Source organism: Cervus elaphus, chromosome 9 (assembly GCF_910594005.1).
Source record: "Cervus elaphus chromosome 9, mCerEla1.1, whole genome shotgun sequence".
NCBI lineage: Eukaryota > Metazoa > Chordata > Mammalia > Artiodactyla > Cervidae > Cervus > Cervus elaphus.
The window spans coordinates 56514826-56528216 of record NC_057823.1 but is presented as its reverse complement, the minus strand read 5'-3'; the positions used below and the strand labels follow the sequence as shown (position 1 = coordinate 56528216).

The following is a 13391-nucleotide window of genomic DNA, read 5'->3' as shown; positions in this document are numbered from 1 at the left end:
AAGACAGCTGAAAAAAGGAATGCAAGCGATGGTGCTGAGGATTCTACCAAAGGTCAAGGAAGATACTGGATGGCAGAAAGGAGGCTTTACTACAACAGCTCCAAGTGCCTTTAAGGAGACAGTCTAAGAAACCCAGATCAACAGACAATTGTCTGGTGGAAATCCTTTGACATTTTGAAGGGCAGCATAAGCCTCATTCCAGCAGAGAAAGATTGTCCAACAACAATATGAAGGATAAATAGAGGAAATCTATGGCCAAAGGCATATCACAACTTCAGGGGCCTTCAGGAGAAAGAAGAGCAATTGCCAAAGTATATCAGTAGCACATCCCCAAGGATGTTCAATAATCTCATAGAGTACCCATAACGTGATTATTTCCAGGAACAGATTCCCACAATAATTTCAGGTTGGGGAGTGGAGGCAGAGGGTGATGTAAAACACTATTTCTATTTCAGATACTCCAAGAACCCTGTAATTAAGGATATCCTAAGGGTTTGGGAAGATTCACTTTCTGTAAGCAATAACTTACAGAGGATAAGATGGTTGGCTGGCATCACGGATTCAATGGACAAGAATTTGGGCAAACTCCAGGAGATGGTGAGGGACAGGGAAACCTGGCATACTGCAGTCCATGGGGTCATGAAGAGCCAGATATGACTTGACAACTGAACAACAACAAGAAGCAATAGCAGTTCTTCGAGGCAATTGTATGACACAGAGGAGACTGAATAAAAGAACATGAGGAACTTTTGTTCATACAAAAGGACAATCTTATGAGTAATTTTGGTCACCCTGCATTATTGCAAATAAAATTTACCTGGTTTATTAACCTAACAGTCACAATTTGGGGATGGAAAGGGAAAGAAACCTACAAAGCAACCTACAACTTAAGCTAAAAATCACTACTTCCTATGCTGGGAAGTGTTCATGCACCATGGTTGAAAGTGGCAGCTTTAGGATCAGGCAGTTCTGGGACCAAATCCCAGCTCCATCATTCACCAGTTGAGAAAGCTGAATGACTCTTCTAGTCACGATGCTCACATCTATAAAACAGGTAATAATTGTAGTTCCTTATAGGATCAAATAAGAGAATACATATCAAGTATTTAGCGCATCACCAGCTCACAGTTAGTACTCAACAAATGTAGCTTTGCAGTTTTTTATGTATTTTTTCCATAATGGTTTTAGACTACCATCTCCCTAGAGTAGAGACACATTGTTAATATCGTTAATGTTGGCCAGTCCTCGTTCTGTGTCCCCTTAAAGACTGGGAGGGCAGAAATCAAGGCAGTCACACAGACCCCCTTTGAGAGTGTCGAGTCTGCTACTGACAGCTGTTTTGGGTAGGTCACAGGGCACCATACGGCAGATAATGGTGATACTTGTCTGAATAACACACTCTTCACTTGCTGAATTGTCAGTGTCACCACCCCTGGCCTCATGAAGCTCTAGCCCTTGCTCCTCATTTATCACATGTCACTTGACCCAGCATGGTTTCCTGCACACAGGATGTTTGGACAAAAATCTGCACATCTTTTAAGTTCTGTTTTCCCCCCATACCCTCCCCCTGTTGACCTAACTCAGTCTGAGTGGGCTGTCACCACTATGCAAATGACTTCAAGTTTGGTTACCAAATTATATATACCTGCTGGGCATCTTAACATAGATCTGCCAGAACATCACATTCAAGTCTAAAGCCAGATATCTGTTTGCTACTCCCATTCATTATACTCTATCATATTCTCTGAGTTAATGGTATCGGTGGCCTTTCTCCAAACCCAATTATCTTGTCTATCCACTTTACAATAAATCTTCCAGGTATCTCTTCTTTTTCATCTCCATTTGCCCTACCCTTTTCTTTACCTTTTACCCAAATCAGTTTGTTCAACAAATAATTACTGAGATCTACCATTGACTAGGTGCAGCATTCTGTTGTAAGCTCTGTGTGTTGAAGACCTAGAGATGAACAGGTAAACATGGTTCTTTTCCTCATGGAACTTTCATTCTAGGCAAGCAATGCAGATTTTAAACTGGTAATTAAATAAGCAAAATCATTTCAAATGGTGACATGTTATGAATAAATTAGAACTTGGTAATATCAAAAAATGTCTTGGGCAGAGGATGGGGAGACAAAGAGCAGAGGTTGGGACTCTGAGTAAGTGATATGTGAGCTAGGGCAAGATGCCAATCGTGTGAAATTCTGGGAATAGCATATTCTAGATGGATGGAATGATAAGAACAAAGGCTCGGATGTCTGAAGTCAGACTATGCTTGACATGTTCAAAAACCCAAGAAAGCCAGCAAGTTGGAGCAGAAGTGAGAGTGTAGTTCTGAGAAGCACACAGAGGCAGGTCAAGCCGTGCAGAGGATCATGGACCAGGGTAAGAGTGTCGATTTCATAATAAGTATTATAGGAAGTCACTGATGGGTTTAAAGTTAGAAGAGGCATGGTCCAGTCTATGTGTGTGTGTGTGTGTGTGTGTATGCTTGCACGCTCAGTCATATCAGACTCTTTGCAAACTCCTGGGCTGCAGCCCGCCAGGCTCCTCTGTCCATGGGATTTCCCAGGCAAGAATACTGGAGTGGGCCTTGCGCAAGGGAAGATGGCAGCATCTAGGTGGAGGTCTTGAGATCAGATCTGCAAGGCGTTGCTGTGGAGGCCCACAAAGGTTCGCCCCAGGTGGCTTGGCCTTCTGTGCTGCAGGGCCCTGAGATGCAGGGCATATGAGTGGGGCATGCAGAAGTCAGAGACTCCTCCCCTGGACAGGGTATACAAGATTCCTGGACTAGAGTCCATCACCTTCATGGGGAAGATGCACTCTATGCCCAGGCTGGCACGTCCAGTCTTCCCATCCTGGGACCCTGACTGGATGCGCCTCTTGGCCCTGCTGCGTGAGCACCTGCTGTACAGACCAGGTCTGCTCCATCTTCCACCAGTGTTGCCGCCTCCTCGAGGGTGTAAAGCAGGCTCTCTGGCTTAACAAAACCAAGTTAATAGAAGGCCTTCCTGAGAAAGTGCCTAGCCTTACTGGCGAGCCAAGAGACCACACATAAGATCAAGATGAACCTGTTCTGAATGCAATCTCTCACGCTCATCTCTGGCACTCTACTGAAGACATCCCTAAGAGAGAGACCTACTGCTCAGTCAGTGTGGACAGCCTGATGTGGCTGCGTAAATCCCAGATGCTCAAGCATCCTTCTCTGACCAGGCAGATCTATGCCCAAAACAACATGTGATCCACCACCTGGAAATAAGAGTCTACCCTGATTCAGGTCCGTAGTTCCGGTGGAGCCCAAGCGAATGCCAAGGATCCTCTGCCTCCCATTGCCCCCCGAGAGGAGGTGGAAGCTACTGAGAATCATGTTCTTGAGACTTTCTATCCCATATCTCCCACCATCAGTCTTTAGGAGTGCAATGTTTATGATGTGAATGATGACACAGGATTTCTGGAGGGCTATCTTTACCCCTATCCCCACACCCAGTATTTGCTGGAGTCTGCCAACTTAGAACCACACTGCTTTCAGCCAGATCAGTTGTGGGCCAAGATGATCCTGTCTGCCTTTGGCAATGTGCTGGCTCAGGCTAGGCTCCTGTACGGGAATGACCCTAAGGTTTTGGAGTAGCCAGTAGTCATGCAGAGCATGGGCACCCATGGGCGTGTTTTCCTGGTGCTACAGCTGAACACCACAGATCTGGCCTTCGAGGAGGACCTCAAGAATCTAACCTAGGTGGACTCCAATCAGCTCCTGCATTGGCACTTTTGTTGTGTTCCAGTGATCAAAAAGAAAGTGGTTGTGGACCCTGTTGGACCAACTTGTTCCCAGCCAGAGACATTCAGAAAGTTTTTAGCTCTGAATTTTCATGGTGCTGTGTGACCCAAGGACTGTCCTGAGGCCTGGAGCCCCCAGACTGCTCTCTTCCTGAAGATCCTGGAGTCCGGGCCGTGCCTGGGGCTTGTCCAGAGCTGCAGCACTCCTTTGGCTGGGGGTCTCACCTGCAATAAAGAACCCTTCGGGTAGACTGGAGCCTGTGTTTGTTGTGAGGGTGCTATCAGGTGGGACACCCACAGTTGCACACAAGCCCTTGCCCTGAGCCTGCCTCTGTGCAAGGGCCAGCCCTGGAGCCTCACCTGTCCCAACTTTATTTGTGACCCATCTTGTGACTTTACATAAGAACATTCATCTCTCTGAGTTTCAAAAAAAGAATCCTGGAGTGGGTTTCCATTTCCTTCCACAGGGGATCTTCCTGACCCAGGAATCGGACCCACGCTTTCTTGTGCCTCCTGCATTGGCAGGCAGATTCTTTACCACTGTGCCACCTGGGAAGCTCCGAGTTCTAGTCTACTTGTTTTTTAAAGTTGACGTTGACTGCTCTGAGGATAATGAATTGTAGGGAAGCAAGATTGACTATAAGGCAGAGTAAAGAGTGTTGCAGGGATCCAGGCCATAGTTGAGTGACTTGACTAGGGTTAAGGAAGGACAAATGAGGAAAAACGTGAGGATTTTGGACGCATCATGGAGGTACTAGAGATGGTACTATTACACAGATCTGCTAATGTTCTCCCTCCTTCCAAGGTTTTTCATCTCAATTCATTCAACACAAAGCTGACAGTGTCATTCTTCTAAAGATGTCATCCTTTGCCTGAATATGTCAATTGGTTCCCTGCTGTTCATAAAATAAAGTCCAAATTCCTTGGTATAGATTCAGTCTTATGCTTTAACTACTTTAGAGAGATACACAGAGGGGGTTAGAAGGAAAGGATAAAATAGTTACAAAACAGTTCACACAATACTATTCACAGAAAGTGGTGCTGGCTGTTGTGTGAAGAGCTGGCATTCACAACTCTTTAACTGTTCTTACTCTGAGAGGATATGCGGTAAATGCAAGAGTCACAGGGTGTCGAGCAGTGCTTATGTTTTAACTTCTAAGGGAAGAATAGGGAAGTTTTAAGAACTAGGAGAAATGTAGTCGCTCCTCAGGTCACAAATCAATAAATGAATTGATTGATTTGGTTGTGATCCTCTGACTTCATCCATTCCCCTGAAATATAATACCCAACTACAATGGAATTGAATGAACACTTCATAACAAAACCTGTTTTTTAATGGTCAGGTCATCATGCTTTACATTAAACATATGATTCCTTTTCCTCTCTGCCTTAAGTAAGCATTTCTTGGAAAATGAAAATTCATGTCAGGATCTTCAAACCAGATTTGAGAAATCCTGGTATTAATATTCCCTGGAAGAGGGCATGGCAACCCATTCCAGTATTCTTGCCTGGAGGATCCCCATGGACAGAGGAGCCTGGTGGGCTACATACAGTCCATAGGGTCAGAGGGAGTGGGATACGACTGAAGCTACTTAGCACACATGCACGTATGTTATTAATATTAACAATACAGAAAAACAGAAGAGGGCAGTGTTACCACAGACTCCTGCATCAATGCCAGGCTTTGAAGAGAAAATGCAAGTTTCTCTGAGTCACCCTGTTCATATCCAGAATCTCAAAGAGTCACAGTTTCAATTGCTTGTTTCTTTCTACTTGCTAAGTCTCAAACTCTCAAACCAAGTTAGCAATGAGGGCTCCACTTTGATCTACCACTCTATTACCTCCTGCCAAGCTTTCTTAGCAGAAAAAGACCACTTTTATCTGTGATATCAAGAAATACAAGCCCAGCTTCATGTTCACAGTGGTTATAAATGATTTTGTCTTTTGCAGGATGGATGCTGAAAGAACTTCATCTGCATTTCTGCATTGGCCTCAGGAGAAAAACCCTCTACATTTAACTTGTTAGCATCTATGGGCTCAAAAGATTTTTTGTACTTCTAGGAAAATAGGTGTATGCAGCTACATATCAAGAGGTTTAGTCAAAAGCTTTCACTGAATGCCTGGTACACATAGAAAACCAGAAAAGAAAGCATTCCAACCCTTGAGACAATTTAACAGACAAGTTGAGAGATAGCTCTTTGCAGGGAAATGATTATTAATTCAATAATCAGTTGATTATTGAATCAATAGTAATAATAATTTATATAATAATAGAGACTGCTCCTTGGAAGAAAAGCTATGACAAACCTAGATAGCATATTGAAAAGCAGAAATATTACTTTGCCAACAAAGGTCCCTTGTCAAAGCTATGGTTTTTTCAGTAGTCATGTATGGATGTGACAGTTGGACCATAATGAAAGCTGAATGCCGAAAAATTGATGCTTTTGAACTTGGGTGTTGGAGAAGACTCTTGAGAGTCCCTTGGACAGCAAGGAGATCAAACTAGTCAATCCTAAAGGAAATCAGTCCTGAATATTCATCAGAAGGACTGATGCTAAAGCTGAAGCTCCAATACTTTGGCTACCTGATCCAAAAAACTGACTCATTGGAAAAGACCCTGATGCTGGGAAAGATATAAGGCAGAAGGAGGAGGGACAAGAGAGGATGAAATGGCTGGATGGCATCACCGACTCAATGGACTTGAATTTGAGCAAGCTCTGGGAGTTGGTGATGGACAAGGAAGCCTGGTGTGCTACAGTCCATGGGGTCACAGAGTCAGACACAGAACTGAGATACCATTATTATTGTCTATAGTGACTGTCACTGTGATAAACAGTATTTCATTTACTCTTCACAATAAACTGATACAACTTATTAATATGATACTTTTAGGTGCAAAGGAAATTGAGAGATAAAAGGAAGAAAACATGGAAGAGAGAGGGAAGGAGGGAGGAAGGAAGGAGGAAAGGAAGAGAACCAAGGCTCAGACAAGTTAAGTAGCTTGCCCTAATGATCCTCCTCCCATGTACAGAGCATGGATTTGAATGCAGACAGTCTGACTCCAAAGCCTGCACTCTTAACCCAGACACTGGATTGGGGTACAGAGATAAATAAGCCAGGGACTCTGCCTTGGAATTGCTCATGGTCTAGTAAAAGAGACAGACTCATAAACAAATAATTCCGGTGCAGTGATAGCAGCTATAATCGAGGTATAACAGGGAAAAGGAGACAGGGAGGAAAAAGTGACTAAGTGCCTGACTTTGGGTGAGTGGGAAGGGGTCACAAAATACAGACATATTCATTTGTGTTTATGTAATTCATTGCACTCTGTGGGCTGGTTACCCACAACGAACCTGAAGTTGCTTCCAAAGCCACTTTCCGGTGGATTTCCCCTCTCTGTCTTCACAGGTTGTGGTTTGTCAGCCTCATCCTGCATGCAATAAGTAGCTCTGACTTGGGGCCATGTAGTCTTTAGAACCACTCTGGAGAAGGAAGAAAAACAAGGTAGCAATCTATTTACTCTCAAAAAAGAGTAAGGAATGTGATAAGCAAGTGAGTAATAAACAATGTCATGTTATAATGGAAGAAAAAGGGGAGGGAATGCTGGCAATCCATAAGAAAACCCCCAAAATCATTCTGGGCATTGTGCAGGTGGCTGACAACATCGTCACTCAGACAGGAAAACTATGCCATGAAGTCCTGATTACCTAGCCCAATTTGCTTTCAAATATCAAGTTCTTCCATGGGATTTCCCATGGGATTCTCTCTGCCCATGGGGTTTCCCAGGCAAGAACACTCAAGTGGGTTGCCATTTCTTTCTCCAGGGGATAGTCCCAACACTGGGATCCAACCCAGGTCTCCTGCATTGCAGGTGGATTCTTTATCGTCTGAGCCACCAGGGAAGCCCAAGTCCATGCGGAGATTTCACAAAATCCCATGAAACTGTGTGTAAAACCCCATATACCTGTTGTGCGTTTTCTAGAGATTCCAGAGAGTTCATGCAAATTTCCGAACAGTGTGCCTTCCCCAAGTAAGTTAAACATTATGCATTAAATACTTATAGAACTGTTACTCAAATAAAGTATAAAACAGTGTATGGCATCATTGAAAACTCCAAAAAGTCTAAGTGAATTCTTTGATGCCATTAGTATTCATCGTGTTTATAAAAATGCTTACAAGTGTGTGGTGCCATCAGGCGTACACACATGTGGTGTGGTGTGGTGCCATACATGAGTACAAGGCCTTAGCAAGACCTCAGGACTTGTCTTTGATGATGTTATAAATAATTAACCATTTATCTTCCTTTTGGCATTTCTGGGTTGGAGGATTAGTTCTTAAGTTTTAATTCAGTATTGATTCTCAACCTTTGTGTGTGTAACAGGGGTTGGAGTGGAGAAAGAGAGAAGGGTACTTGATTGAAAAGAATAGTAAGATATCACCCATCTGGTGTCCTCAAGCTACACACTCTCCTACCTGCCCCTTCTCCAACCCCTACCCTTATTCAGTCCTTTATTGATGCTGCCCAGTGGCCAAATTGCTAGACGTTGAAATGTCTCACTTTTCACCATCAGCCAAGCCACTTGTAGTTAAGTATCCTTTAAGGGTTAAGAAAGTTTCAGGTTAAAGAGCCCATCTCCAGAGGTATTACTCTACCAGAAAATGAATCATTAAAACTAGCTTTATATTTTCATGGACCTTCTGTGGAGAGGCACAAGAAAAAAGAAAACCTAACATGAGAATTTGGCCTCAATGATTCCCTACAGCTAACAGTAGGTAACAGTAAATCTACAAGTGACATAAGGCAAATATTTATTAGCTTTTTTTTCTGGAGAAAATGAAGTCACTCAGTCGTGTCCAACTCTTTGCGACCCCGTGGACTGTAGCCTGCCAGGCTCCTCTGTCCATGGGATTCTCCAGGCAAGAGTACTGGAGTGGGTTGTCTGGAAGTACCAAACAAAAATTCACAGAGAAGGATCACATTAACAGTAAAACCTGGGTGAAATTTTAAGATTTGTATTTGTTCATTATCAATCAAAATTTTTGCCTAACTTCTTCTACATTAAAGCAGCCTTGCTGTTGTGACAGAGCCAGAAACTTATAATGACTGCAGGTTATCAGAGCCTCTTGCTGCCCTAGCGAAAAACAGCTCCAGAGATAATCAGCTTTCTTCCCAGCAGTACATATAAGCTAGATTCAAAGGGAAGAGTGCCTTCTGTTAAGCCACCCACATCCACTTCCGGTGGAGCTGGAGGGGTGGTTGCAGAAGCCGTGACTCGTGCATGTTATCTTTTCATGAAATAACAGCCTGAGGTGGAAGAGCTGCTGGCAAAAATATTCTAAACAGAGCCATTGGTTGGCACTCAACGAATAGCCTCTTCCTCTCACACATTCAGCCCAACTTAGATATCAGGAGAATTTTTACAGGTAAAACCAAACCTTTACAAAAGATTTAATTAACAACCTGACCTAAGGTATATGAAGCAATTCAGAGAAGAACTACCAAGAGGAATTGTAATTAAGAAGTCTACCTCTCACTAGCCTCAGGTCGTTAATGATTCAGTAAAGACACTTCACTTCACATTTTTATCCATGTTGTATCAACAAAACTGAGATCTGAAAGAAAGGAGGAACCCTGGGTATATTTTATTATAGCTATAAGAATAAACCCACCTGTCTCTTTCTTTCTTTAGTTCTTACCTTTGAAACTCTTTGAAGAAACAAAATGACATCACAACAGACTTCAAGAGTGTGTGTGTGTGTGCTAAGTCACTTCAGTCATGTCTGACTCTTTGCCACCCTATGGACTATCGCCCGCCAGGTTCCTCTGTCCATGGGATTCTCCAGGCCAGAATACTGGAGTGGGTTGCCATTCCCTTCTCCAGGGGACCTTCCCGACCCTGAGATGGAAACCATGTCTCTCTGTCTCCTGCAATGGCAAGCCAGTTCTTTCCCACTAGCACCACCTGGGAAGCCAACTTCAGGATTAAGAGCTATTATTTTTCAACCTCTCTTTGTTGGAGAAAAAATGCAGCTCCAAGAATGAGATGAAAATGAAGAGTGGAATATTATCTGAAATTAAGCATTGAGTATGCACAGTAAATACTATTTACAATAATAAACCAGGTCAATGCATTATGTCATTGACATGTAGAAAATTGCCATGAGGGATTTGCAGTATCCTTAGCAGACAGTCTGGGAGGGGGGTGGAAATGAGTCTAAGAAACAAAGGAAGATTCATCAGATCTCTCCAATAAACAAATATGATAATTGGTACTTTATTCCTTCATGTTTATGTGTACATGGAACTTAGGCACTGAAAAGTCCTAAGGAGTCCTGTGACTATTTGATAAGTGATTATTTGAATCAGGTTTGTCTTCCCCAATGAGACTGTATGCTCTGTCATGGCAGGACTCACACCTGCTTTTGCTCAGCACTTCAGTGTATCCACAGCATTGGCACCGTGCCTAGCACATGAGAGGTGTCCAATAAAGACTTATACAATGAATGGATGAATTGATACATCGTCATTCCAGTTTTTCTTCCAGCATTTTTCAGTTGAGGTAATTGAAGCCAAAAAAAAAAAAAAAGAACCCACTAAATATCACAGTGAGTGACTGAGTGAGTGAAAGTCGCTCAATCGTGTCCAACTCTTTGCGACCCCATGGACTGTGGCCTGCCAGGCTCCTCTGTCCACGGAATTCTCCAGGCCAGAATACTGGAAATGGGTAGCCATTCCCTTCTCCAGGGGATCTTCCCAATCCAGGTCTCCCGCAATGCAGGCCGATTCTTTAACAGTTGAGCTACGAGGAAAGCCCAAATATCACAAATCTTGTGAAAAAATTGACTCTGGAATGATTCTTCCCCCATGTTTGTGCATTTTTTCCCCCCAATACTACATTAAAGAATGGTGATTCTAAAAGAAAATGTGAAAAATCTCTTACCTTAATCACTTTTTCCAAGATACTAAACATTTAACATACCTTTGGCATTTTGCCTTTGATGCTTTGGCTGTTTATTGGGTGTGCCTTGGAAAGAAAATGTGGGCACATGGAAGAGATCTTGGCACTTGCTTAAGCAAACTGGTTAAAAATTTCTTTTTTTTTAAGAGAAAATATTTTCAGAGAGATTTAGCAGTTATTTTTTTTCACTGCAAAACTGAAATGTTACTAAAGTTCTCACAAATAAAATATTCAATGTTTCTGATGATGAATAGGTCTAATAGCATAGACAAATCTTTTTTTTAACTCTTAATCATACTCTCTTAGACTCTGAACAGGGACCATTGACCATTCTTTTTTATTTTTAAATCAGTGTCTCACATAACTCGATACAGTAAACTACATATTTCTATTTTCCCTATTTATCTATAAACCTTAGTTGCTATTTTTAAGACTTAAATATTAAATGTAAGCTGAATTGGCCAGATGAGCGTCCCTGATGTCTTTCCTATTGGTGAACACCAGGCATTGACAAAAGTGATAAATTCTTCTGTTTCTTTCGTGAGCTTCAGTGTCTATATGTGACCAGCACCCTCCTTTACAATACAGTTGGAGAAGAGGTTCTGAAGCCAGCCTGGCTGGGTGAGAATCTTGCTGGCACCACTTATAAACTGGGTCACTGAAGACCAGTTATTGCTTCCTGTCCCATGTACACCTGAGTTTTCTCATGAGCAAAGTGATAATAGCATCTGCACCTCAGTGCTCTTGTAAGGGTTAACTGTGCATATATGTAATACATACCATAGTGTCTGGTACAGTCATTAAATTAATGTTGGCTTTTTAAATTATTCAAACCATATAAGCAAAAGCTTTTAAAAAGCAATAATATTGAGTCCTGCCCCAAGGCCCCAGGTGTGAGGCCTTCTACCACAACTACAGAAGTGGAGCCGAGAACCAACATCACCTCTGAAATTGACTGCACCCTTTTGTAACTGTTGCCAAAAGCCCCCCTGAACATCACCAGCAGGCTTCCTGACCCCAAGTTAGGCAAAAATGCCCACCCCAGTAGTCACCCTACAGTGCCTTAACCAATCATCTAATGCCAACCTTCCAGCAGCAGTTTTCTTTATCTTGAGGCTATAAAAACTGGCCACTAACCCAGGAAACTGTTGACCCTTCTTGATCTGTTAGGAGGTGGACCTCCTGTGCTTGCAGTGCCCACACTATCTCTTCCTTTTGCTCCTAATAAACTCATTCCCTTCTGAAATATTCTGTGTCTGGAAATTCTTTTCCAACCTGCGCTTGGACTATCTAACAAGTAATTTCTCTTACAAATTTGTTCTTAGAGGGAGAAACACAGCCTCCCTTCTCCCTTAAAAAAAATATAGTAATAATGTGAACAGATGCCTGGGGCCCAACCCCCACCCCAACTCCGAATTTCTGTGGTTTCAGTGGTATTTATGCCACCTTTGTTTCAAGTGTGGGCATGTGATTCACTTGGGCAGATCAATCAGAGCATTTTGTACTCCCTGCCACCACCGTTATTTCAGTAACAAGCATGATGCTCAATCAGAACAAAAGAGACATTTGAGGATGTTTGCTGAGATCGCTGGGATATATGGAAAATTGTTTGAGCCACTCGACTCGAACACATCCTAAGCTAGCTGTAACCTAGATTTGCCATCCGTGGGGGTAATTAATTTCTCCTTACAATGCAATCAATTTGCACTTAAGTTTTTTTTCCTTTTATCAGCAACCCAAATTCATACAAACTTGTACATTAGAGGTGTTGAGGAAGATATCACATAATATGTAGGTGATATTAAAAAGGTATAAAAAAAGATTGAGGGGGTCTGAGAGAAGCAAATTACATCTGGTTAAGCACACAGACTCTGAAGCTAACTTCAAAGGTACAAACCCTGGTTCTACTGTTTAGCAGCCACGTGACTCTGGACAAGGCATATGCCTTCTTGTGCCTCCATGCCTCCCTCTGTAAACTAAGGATAGTAATAGTACCCACCTTACAAGGATGTTTTGAGAAATAAATATGTTAATGATATAAGGCACTTAAAACAATGCCTCACATGTAACAGGTACAAATATAATGCAAGTTTTAGTTATTATTTTATCACTATTCAGATCTTAAATAAATGGAAATATAGCATATCAAAGGAAAAAAGGAGAGAAATGGCTCTTATCAGGTGATTTCTCTGTATACAGAAGAAGCAAGTGATGAATTAAGTGCCTCTTTTAATTATACAAAGGACTAAAAAGCATAGTAAAGCATGCTCAATATCACTAATTGCTAAGGAAATCCAAATTAAAACCACAATGAGATGTTGTCTCACACCTATTACAATTGCTATCATCAAATAAATAAAATAATAAGCCTTCGCAAGTTGGTGGAGAAAGTGGAACCCTTGTGCACTGTTGGTGGGAATATAAAATGTATCCACTGCAGAAAACAGTGTGGACCTCCCTCAAAAAAATTAAAAATAGAATTACCAAATAATCTAGCAATTCCACTTCTGTGTATATAGCCAAAAAATAAAAAGTAAAATTAGGATATCAAACAGGTACATGGGCATAGTAGCATTATTCACAATAACTAAAAGGTAGAAACAATCCAAGTGTCCATCAATGGATGAATGGTTAAGCAAAATGTGGTCTATACATATAATGG

At 42.1% G+C, this 13391-nt stretch overlaps 1 pseudogene; it reads left to right on the top strand.

Annotated features, from left to right (window-relative positions):
• Positions 1-1033: 1033 nt before the first annotated feature.
• Positions 1034-3876, top strand: LOC122700802 (annotated as a pseudogene).
• The last annotated feature ends 9515 nt before the right edge of the window (positions 3877-13391 follow it).